The sequence below is a fragment of the Zingiber officinale genome, chromosome 4B, assembly GCF_018446385.1.
Source record: "Zingiber officinale cultivar Zhangliang chromosome 4B, Zo_v1.1, whole genome shotgun sequence".
NCBI classification, from domain to species: domain Eukaryota; kingdom Viridiplantae; phylum Streptophyta; class Magnoliopsida; order Zingiberales; family Zingiberaceae; genus Zingiber; species Zingiber officinale.
The window spans coordinates 98,104,215-98,115,615 of NC_055993.1; the positions used below are offsets into that span (position 1 = coordinate 98,104,215).

An 11,401-nucleotide genomic window follows, 5' to 3' on the forward strand; every position below is an offset into this window, starting at 1 on the left:
CTGCCCTACCAAAACTAAAGCACCACAGTATGTTCTGAATCAAGGTGGTCCCGCAAGGTTACACCAACTGCAGACTTCAATTGAGGGACCTTCAATGAGTCAAGGGAGATTAGAAGCTCCACCAACGTCTAAGGGAATCTGAGCAGAAATTGTCATTCTAAGTTCGGGGACGAACTTTCAATAAGTAGGGGAGATTGTAACACCCCTAGAAAGCCTAGATAAGAAAGTAAGGATAATGAGAGTACGAATGAAAAGAAGGTGTAAATATTCTAAGTTAAATATTAAGATGGATTTAGATGATTAAAACTTTATGAAAGAAAAATAAAGTTGAGAATATAAATCATCTATGCATGATTTAAAATGTATGGAATTAATATGGACAAAAGGAAGAAATATGAGATAATATATATATGTATGAAATATTTATGCATAATGCATAATATAGTAATATACGAATTATTATGTACAAAAGAAAATAAAATGTTAGAAGAGAGATTGAACCTTGGATCTCTTGTAAGGAACATGTATAGGATACCAAAGGGGATAGGAGAATTATTGATAGGGAGAGAAAGGATTAAGTAGTTAAGAATAAGAAAGGATTCTTTCTACTTAAAAGGAAAAGGAAGTAAAAAGAAATAAAAATATACATAAACAAGTTTTGATCCTTGGTTCTCTTGTGGATGCATGCATGTGTTAACCAAGTGGGATAGGAGAGGATATTGTAAGAGGAGAGATAGGAATTTTAATTAAAGGAGAGAAAAGAGAGAAATTAAGGGAAAGAAAAGAGAGAACTCAAAAGGCATTTCTCTAGAATATTCTTGTCATTTAAGGGGAGAAATGAATAGGGAGGATGGATCAAGTCAAGTTTCCTCCCCTCATTTTAGTATAAATAGGCATGGAGGGGTGACTTCAACTTCATCCCCCACTCATTCTCCTCCTCTCCTCCCTTTTGTGCCGAGACTCACCTCTCCCTCTCTCTTCTTCTTCTTGTTGTCGAGCAACACAAGAGGAAGAACCTCTTCTTCCTCTTCACTCTCTCCCTCTTTCTCTCTTGTTGTTGCCGAGCAACACAAGAGGAAAGAGAAGCCTCTTCTTCCTCCTCCTCTCCACCAAAAGACCTAGCCACTCCTCTCCTCCATTGGTGCCGAGCAAAGCAAGCAAGGAAGAAAGGTCCAAGCAAGTTCTCAACTCTAGGAAACTTAAGCGAAGAAGGTAAGCTTCCCCTCACCTGTGGTACAAGGCTTTTTATATATTTTTCAGATTTTATGAGGATTTTAAAACCTAGAAACAAGTTTGAGAAAATTCGGTTAAGAAGAGCTTTCGAAATCTAGTGAGGTGTAACTAAGTCTACACTACATGATAGATTTTCTATGCCATGGAAAAGGGATCTTCTTCATGTTTTTACACCTATATGATGCTTGATCAAAGGAGTACTTAACCCTAGAATTTCGGCCAAAAATAGTTTTAAGAGGCTAGGGAAATTATTGTTTTACCCAACTAGTACGAGGTTCTCCCTATGAAATGTTAAGGATCATGTATTTGTTTTCTTGTTAAGGATCATGTATTTGTTTTATATGCCATGATATGTGATAGCATAGGAAATGCTATACATAATGAGAAAAGAATGAAATTTATGTTATGTATATGTCATGATATGTGATAGCATAGGAAATGCTATACATAATGAGAAAAGAATGAAATTTATGTTATGTAAATGCCATGATATGTGATAGCATAGGAAATGCTATACATAATGAAAAGAAATGAGAAAGTAAATGCATGAAAGATTTGTTAGGGATATGATATGATAGTTATGCATGATAAATTATTTTTGTATGGTTTGTACCAAGGGTGGGCTCCGTAAACGCCCCGGGGTCGATGGAATAAGACTCGGGCCTCGTCAGAAATGGGCTTCTGAATGCCCTAGGTCGATGGAGTAAGACTCGGACCTAGTATGTATGTATGGTAGGGTTCAAGACTTGCTACCTTGGACCTACTTAAGAAGCGCGCGCATTATGTATGTGGTACAAACCGGGATCCCCTCTAATGATGATATGAATTTCAAGTACTTATAAGTATAAGCTTTCAAATTCATGATGCATTGCCTACATATGTGCTTGAATTATCTGATGATATAATGTCATGATATGAATATGATACCCTTGTATGTCGTATGCTTAGGATACTACGCATGATATTAATATACGATGATTTTCGATTTTAGTGAGTAGGAAAGGAACTTACTGAGCCATGAGTGCTCACAGCTTACTTTCCTTGTACCGCAGATAAAGAAGCTGGATGAGCTAGAGGAGCAACAGGAGGAGCAGATAGTGATGTGTGTGGTGGTGGCTCGGCAAAGAACGATCCGGACAAATTAATATGATTAGTTATAGAATCAACATATGCACATTTAATCTGTGATATCATGTTATAAAATGAATGTTTAAAAAGAAAAAATTTTTGTTCTTCCGCTGCCATAGTATAACTGAAGCATGTACGAACGTAGCTCCGCCCTAGGGTAACAAGGGTGGGCGTTACAATTAAGTAGGTAGCTTTACACTTTTCCACACCGTACGGTATCCTATCTGAATGTACCTTCAAAGTCATCCTACCAGGTACAGACAGTCCATGGTCAAAGTCCCCATAGAATAGGATACATCGATCCTCTATAGACTGACTAAGCCAATAATGGTATATGGCCAATTCAGTCCTTTCTACACCGGTACAAGTCAAAATATCTAACCAAGTATGAAACATCCCAAAGATAGGAATCTCTAAAAGTAGAGTAAGTCAGTCTCCTACTGGTCGGACCAACAAAATAAATCAATCATCTCCTAACTGATCCAATAAGAGTAAATCACTCATCCACTGATGAAACTAACTAAGGTAAATCGATACACCACTACCCAAGTCAACAAGGGTAAATCGATCCTCTACTGACCGAACTAATAGGATCACAAAACCAACTAAGATAAGTCAAACCCCAACTGTCCAAGTCAACAAGGGTAATAAGTCAAACCATAACTACACAAGTCAACCAAGTAAATCAATCCTCAACAGGAGTAAACCGGTACTCTACTAACTGAGTCAACATGGGTATACAGATATCATTCACTACACAACTAATGATAACCGAGACTGGTATACGACTCTACCTCTCAACCAAATAGTAGTAATAGACACTAAACTACTGGTAGTATGATATGATGAATCCCCTGAGACTGTAATCCTTGATCTCCATTAGGTCAACCGTGATCAGTGATTGACCCAACACATGCAATGCATGCTACAAACAAATAGGCAAGTACTAACAAGAGGACACTAACACACATCATAACTATATGGGCAACAATACATACACCAACAGAAATGTATGATAACAATATGCAAACATACCTCCTATAGCCTGGAGATGTCCTGTTGCTGCCTGGTCCCAAAACCCGAAAAGTCACATCAAGAAAACTGAATCACGAAATCCAAAACACGAATAATAGGCATCGTACCTGCTCTGATACCAAAAATTGGTATCAGATAAATCTCAAAAAATCCAGAACACATAGCAAGTATCGTATACCCGCTCTGATACCAAAAATTATCACGCCCCCAAAGGAGTCTCTGCCAGACAAAAATCCGACAGCATCTCCCCTGTACCGGTGACAATCTGAAGCATCACTACAAGCAAAATACATCAGCCACATGCGGCTGGAATATTTATATACACAACCACGTAGTTATAATAACAGCCCACACGGCTGGAATGAAACAATCACAACCACGCAGTTATATATATAAAACAGCCCACACGGCTGTACCAAAACACAGCGGAAAAACGACGGAAAGCCCACACAACACAAATAAATACAATGCATACCGGCCCGGCTTAAACACAAATACAACGCCAAAACCATAGGATAGCCACATGGCTATACACAAATACAATGCCAAAAATAATAAAAGAATATACAAAAGAAAATAAGCACGGTCTTCGGATGTGACGTAGGACCCGGCAGACAGGATACTCCGAGCGACACCAACCATCTACAAGCTACCTGAAAACATAAATGTATACATGCGGTGGTGAGTATAGGTAACTCAGCGGGTAATAGACAAGATAGTGCATGGTCAATGAATAAACATGGAGATCACAAGTATACAGTCTCAGTAGGGAATAAAGAACATGATCATACTATCAAAATCAATGCACCTAAACATATCTAACATATAAACTGTACAAACCACAACTAACATAATGACAGATACATACCCAATCTGGAATCGACCCATGGTACAATGATCAGTAAACTCACCGAATCTGCAACAGATATACCCGTGACACCTGTGCAATATAAGTACGACTGCATATACATGTAAAATAAATGACATGTATGCGGTATGACAATCAAATGCAACAACCATATCTCAATCAAGTGCAACAACGACAATCACATGCAACTAGTATCTACTAGGCATGTATGCAAATGCAGATGCACCGCGCATCAAATGCAGGAATAATAACTGCGTATGCATGCTCCATGGTCACCCCCGACACCTCTCCAGACACCACGACCCCAGTATGGCTGAGAGGCTTAGGTCTGTGACAAACCATACTAACCTTAACAGGGCGTAACCGCTATAAAGCGGCTGAGGCGTTCGGTACGCTAAGTAGTTATCTAACTACATAGCATCAGGGTTCCTGACTACTCACATCATAAGCCCCCTGACTACTGAACCCTCCAGACCCACTAAGTGATCGAGGCGGACAGAGTACACACTGAGCAGCCTAATGAGCAGGACAGGACAGGACAGCGGCAACTGCTCCAACTACCACTACCCATGAGTGGTCGAGTGTGCGACGCTAGATATGACTCACGACTCTCTCTCACCACAAGGGAGACAACAGTCGCCAGCATGCAATGAATGATGAAAATGATATATATATAATCATGATAAAAACATCGTCATCATCCATGCAACCTCTAAATCCACATAAGTACTCCACAACGTGAATATAATCATCATGGTAAATCCAACACATCCCACCAAACACATATACACAACTATACGCGTATAATCAACCAAAAATCTCCAATAATCCACTGGACACATATGCACCGAACGTAAGTACAGTCAACATGTATCCTCCAATAATAACCACATCAGACACGTGTATAAACCATAAACATACAATCAACACAACTCCTCCAAAAGTACATACCCAAACACGTGTGTACATACAACATGCAAATGTACGGTCAACATGATGTCTCCTAAAACACATACTAAGCTACGTACAGTCCACATTATATGCAAAATCAGCATGGTAAATCCAACCACTCGACAATCCCTACAATACATACTCTACACGCGTAATCACAGCAGAGTAGAAATCAAGAGTAGAGACTGTATATGAATTAAATAGATCATCACAAAGGTCAAGCATAAGTATCATGCAGGAAGAACAACAATCGATCATGATATAAGATAAAGCAGCCTAATTCATCCAATAATAATCATGCACTAAGTATAAGAAAATCTACAAAGAGGTCAAGGAAGAAATACCCGCCTTAAAATGTAGATCGTGCCAAGTAATCCTACGTCGAGACGCTCGTCCCAAATCCAAGTCCTGTAGAAATCAATATATTTATATTTTATTTAGCTAAATTCATATGAATTAAATAGCTAAATAAAATCTCTAACCCGATAGGATCACTCCAATCAAATCTGCTCCCTGACTAATTCTCCAAATAATCTATAACCCAACTCCTTCTAGATCCAAACAAAATCCACAATCTATTAATCAATCCAAAACTCACTAATCCAAACTCATCATAAATTCTTCTAAATCCACTAACCAGTCCAAGATTCAATCCAAATCAATATATCAAAGCTAAATTCCAATTGCTTAACCATGAATCAATTTCACACTAAGAAGGAAACTACTGGTAGACATTTACCTTGAGGGATGGCAGCAAATCCAACAGCTCACAGCACCTTGATCCCTGTCCATAAGCTACAAGCACACACACACATATATCCTTCCAAGAATCAATCCATAATCCAACCATACAGCAAATGATTTGCTGAAACCCTAATTCATAGTACAAAACTCACCTCAACAGTCCCTTACCTCAATCCAGATCAATGACGAGGAAGAACTCAACACCCGGAAGCTAGGGTATAGCTTCAAGAAGTGGAATTTGCAATGACCGGCAACAAGCCAAGTCCACAGCACACTGATCCGCTATTTCTCCTAGTCCAGAACAGGAAGATCATCACAAACGCACTCAATTAAGCAAGATCTTTGAAATTGTGTGATTTGAAATGAAGCCTACCTTGATCAGTCGCCTCCAAATGGTATTGTCTCATCCGATCCTAGATGATGACGCCCGCTTCAATCCAACTAATGAGGAGATACAGATCACTCTCCAGTGATCAGATCGAGAGGAAAGAACGAGAAGGTCGATCGGTTAGGGGTGATGCAAGGCGAGTCCACCGTGATGCCCTAGGTGCCGAGCTGCTGCCAATCGCGCTCAAGAACAGCCACAAAGACATCCCCTCACCCGGAGATAACACGTCTGAGATTGTCGAGGGGGCAATGAATCAGGGAAGAGGAGAGGAAAAAGCCTCCACACCGTGAGAGGGAGAAAGATCGGAGGGAGAACCGACTGAGGCACGCTGGAGGAGAAGGTCGTTGCCGGCGGTGAGCTCGCGGCGATCGGCGTCGGGGAATCGCAAGAGAAAGAGGGAAAATCGACACGATGCGAAGGGAGGAGAAGAAACGGGTTTGGGTGAGAAGGAGGAATCGGGGAAATTAGTTAAATACCTAGGGTTAGCCCAGTTTAATTCAAAGTTTACTCCTTAATCAACTCCTACTTAAATTGGATATTCCAAACAGGCTACTCTATACCCCGAATTCATCCTCTCAAAACGGGTCATACGGACTCCGTTTAAATCCCGAAAAATTTCTAAAAAATCCAGAAAAATCTAATAAGATTTTTCATCTAATAATATTTATTTTAAATTTTACGATATCTTACAAGTCAAGTCTATCTGGACCAAAATAACTTAACTTGACTAACCTAGTGAAAGCTATTGTCCTGTAGACTATCAGCAAGTAACTAAAGGTTAGACAGTTGGTAAAGGATACTCAATTTTCTAGTTAAGAATGTTTTGTTCTTTATGACTCTGATACCCAGTAAATCAATCTAGTGAACATGACTTGTGCTTGGACTTAAGGACCAACTGAACTTAAATGAATAACCTTGTCCTAAAACTTAAAATATTATTGAAACTAAGTTCCAATTGCCTTAACTTTCAAACCCTGTTGAACATAGCTAACCTGTTAACCTCAGTAAATTCCTGTACAATTCAATGTCTATTTTTGCCCATTTTTGATATATGGCTAAGGGGGAGAGTAGTAAAAATGTAAATATAAAATTCAAGTTAAGGGGGAGCAAAAGTTAAGAGGGAGCAAAAGTTAAGGGGGAGCAAAAGTTAAGGGGGAGCATATAGGGCAAATTTGCTTTAGTTACTGTGTTCATCCAAACTTAGCAGATTTGCCTGTGTTAAAAACGTTTATCGATTCGGTTGTTTACTTAACTTTAAATTTGAGTTGCCATAATAAAAAAAGGGGGAGATTGTTGGTGCGGGAAGCATCTGACGATCGAACTCGTGTTTTGATAATGGCAAAGAATTCAAAGTTAAGATGTTTTGTAGTCTAACAAGTCTACTTGAGGATTTCAGGAAAGTCCTAGCTGCGGTTAGGCAAAGGGTAAAACCCTAGGGGGTGGTAACCCTAGGTCATAGGGGGTGGTAACCCTATGCGGAAAGTCTTGGTAGGTGGTAACCCTAGGTGGAAAGTCCTGGTGTCGCGAACCAGGTGAAAGACTGGACTAGCCGGGGAAGCGGATGTCCAGCAAGAAAGTCCAGAAGCATCGAGTGCTGAGCAAAAGTCCAGTCGATCTGGAGGATCGACTGGCAACAGGTAAATCTCCTGAGTGGAGTAGGTGAGGACGCGTTCCCCGAAGAGGCGGGTCGACCTAGGGTTTCCGGTTGGAAACCCGAAGTCAGACTCGGACAGTCCGGAGACTGTCTATACTTCATTTATCATGTGTATTGTGCTAACTTTGTGTTGTAGGATAGTGTTTGGGACTAACGTATCTTGCAGGTGCAAAGGAGCAACCTAAAGCCTCGGATGAACAGTGTCCGAGGCGCCTCCATGGAGCTTGGAGGCGCCTCGGGTGCAAAAGCTGAGCTGGCTTCGAAGCACCACTGGAGGCGCCTTGAAGCAGGCAGAAGGCGCCTTGGGAGGTGCCTTGAGAGGGATATAAGGCGCCTTGAATGAATGAAATTCGACCAGGTCAGTTTTGATCCACGCGGAAGACCAGGCAGCATGGAGGCGCCTTGAACATCCCTCAAGGCGCCTTGAACACCCTTTATAAGGGGGATTCGACCAGCACTTCAATACAACGCATTCTAAGTCTGCTCTCTTCAACGTGCTTCTCCGAAAGACGCCCGGAAGTGCTGCCACAAGTCTCCAACGACCCGAAGCTTCAAAATTCTACTCTTGTCGTCGGTATAACTAGTTTTTCCATTTACTTGTACTTCATCTTGTAATCATTTTATCGAGCTTATAGTTGTTGCCCACCGGAAGCGATCAAGGATCGCGGGCCTTCGAGTAGGAGTCGATCAAGGCTCCGAACGAAGTAAAAGTCCTCCTGTCTCTGTGTGCTTGTTTTGTTTTATTCCGCTGCTTAATTACTCTGATAATTCTTAATTTTCCGATAATCGAACAAAATAGCCACGAGCGCTATTCATCCCCCCCTCTAGCGCGGTCTCGATCCAACATCAATCACACCTACAAGTTCTAAAATGATTGGAAAATATTCTAACATCACATAACTAAGGTTCTAAGCATGGTAGAGTGCATAATTTACTAGTTCATGGCATTTAAACATACTAAAGTGTGAAACATGGTAAAATGCTCAAAAGTTCCAATGATTTAAACAAAACTTGCTAGATCCCTAAGATCTTTATTCCAAGTTCCATCCACACACATCTTTGTAGCATTGTCCTCCAGCCTCCGCTAGTCCATCTTCCCTTTACCTTTATCTGCAGTATAAGGAAAATAGTATCTGTAAGCTTGAGAGGTTAGTAAGAAACCATCTACCTCACAAAACATGCATACGATGCTATTTATGCTTTGAAAACATGCTATTTGAAAAGAACATACTGAATATGCTAAACATGGCATGGCATACAACACATAGAAAGCAAAACTAATCATAGCAATAGAGCTAATCATAAACTATCATGTTGTATCAATAGAAAGCTATACTGATACCATGGTTGAGCTAAGCTAATATCAATCTGATGCTAAAGCCGTACTGAATTCACTTAACTATTTTGTGATGTTTGAAAACTATATTCATAATAGATTAAAATAATAATCATGCTGCTGTTTGTGCGCGCATCCCTAACTAAACCCGGGGTTGCAAATTCTGAATCTAGTAGGGTTTATTAGGTTAGCTGAACCTAGGGACGACTGTGGGAGTCCAACCCAATGGATATATAATCCAGTACAGTGCCATTGAGAAAGTAAAATACTGAACATAAGCTAATAAATTCTTGTCTTGCTTTTACTAGGTTGTCTAAACCCAGAACTAGGTTATCTAAACCTAGAGGCGACTGTGGGAGCCCACCCATTGGACATCTGGTCCTGTAAAAGTTGGAGCAAGACTCAATAAGCTAGGAAATGCTTCTATTGCATTTATCTAAGCCACTAAAATGCCTAAGTTACATTTTTTTATGCTAAACAATTTAAATCGAACACTTGGTATGCGCTAATTCACATCCTTTGTGTCGATAGTCTACATATTACTAAACTAATACATGAAATTCACACAAGAGATACTTATACTGCAGGTGAGGGATTTCTTACCTCCTGCTCGAAGTTTCTTACGATTCTAATCTCTAGATTTTCGGAGGAAACGATCCTTTCGACGATCTTCTCGCGTCTATGCGTTCCTCTCGCGGAGGGGAGTGTCCTCGTGTCGAAGTCGTCGCCGGAAAGTGCTCCTAGAACCCTTGGCTTGGTGCACCGAGAGAGGAAGAGGAGGGGAAGTGGGCGGCGGTGAGGGTTTGAGGGAGAGGAAGTTCTCGGTGGAAACTAAAAATAACCCTCACTTAAATCCCTATTTATATTTAGGAATTAATTCACCCAACTCTAACTTAAATAAAATTGTTTCCCTTTCCTTTCAGCACGGCCCTGCTGGGTTCACTTGGTTACTAAAGCTATCTATAAGTCGTAGGACCCATAGGTCTCGGGTTCAATTTCCGCGTAGGCTATTTTCGTTTTCTATTTATTTTTGCTACTTCCGCTACTCTAAAAATTCTGTAAAAATATCCTAAAATTCCAGAAAAATCATAGAATACTTCTAAAATAATTTTGAGAATTTTCGGGCGTTACAATCCCTCATACCTTATAAAAAGTTCGTCCTCAAACTTAGAATAACTCTGGGTACTTCTGTCTCATACTGGCTTCTGTCTCCCAGGTTGCCTCTTCTGCTGTGTGACTGTGCCAAATAACTTTGACTAATGGTACTTCCTTGTTCCGCAATTTCTTAACTGCTCGGTCTATTATCTGAATAGGCCGACTGTCATAGCTGAGGTCTTCGCGGACTTGTACCGACTGGGGCTCAATCACCTGGGTGGCATCTGGGATATGTTTCTTTAGTATAGAGACATGAAATACATTGTGGACAGCTGACATTTCCTGGGGTAGCTCTAGCTCATATGCTACCTTGCCCACTCTTCTGCTGATAAGGTATGGTCCCACATATCTGGGACTTAGTTTTCCCTTTTTCCCAAAACGCATTACTCCCTTCATGGGAGCTACTCTGAGGAACATTGAATCCCCAACTGAGAACTCTAAAGGTCTGCGCCGTGTATCAACATAGCTTTTCTGGCGACTCTGAGCTGTCTCTATCCTCTTGCGGATCTGTTGTATAGCTGCTGTGGTATCTGCTACTAGATCTGTCTGAAGCTCTAGTTCTTTCTGTTCACCACTCTCATACCAGCAGATTGGAGATCTACACCTCCGCCCGTAGAGAGCCTTGTAAGGTTCCATACCGATAGTGGCCTGATAGCTGTTGTTGTATGCAAATTCTGCTAAACTCAGATATTTGCACCAACTTCCTTTGAAATCTAGGGCACATGCTCGGAGCATATCTTCAAGTACCTGATTTACTCGCTCCGTCTGTCTATCTGTCTGAGGATGGAAAGTTGTGCTGAACTTTAACTTCGTGCCCAAAGCTGACTGTACACACTCCCAGAAGTGTGATGTGAACCTACTGTCTCTGTCTGATATAATGGTTCGTGGGACTCCATGTAGTCTACAGAT

The 11,401-nt window shown here is 40.8% G+C and overlaps 1 long non-coding RNA gene across 1 annotated transcript; it reads right to left on the reverse strand.

Annotated features, from left to right (window-relative positions):
• Window positions 1-5,594: 5,594 nt before the first annotated feature.
• LOC121977762 lies at window positions 5,595-6,346 on the reverse strand. The gene is made up of 4 exons (XR_006111035.1): window positions 6,333-6,346; window positions 6,112-6,250; window positions 5,955-6,010; window positions 5,595-5,623 (listed from the first exon to the last, which is right to left on the reverse strand). It is a non-coding gene; the product is annotated as an uncharacterized LOC121977762 (long non-coding RNA).
• Between the last annotated feature and the right edge of the window lie 5,055 nt (window positions 6,347-11,401).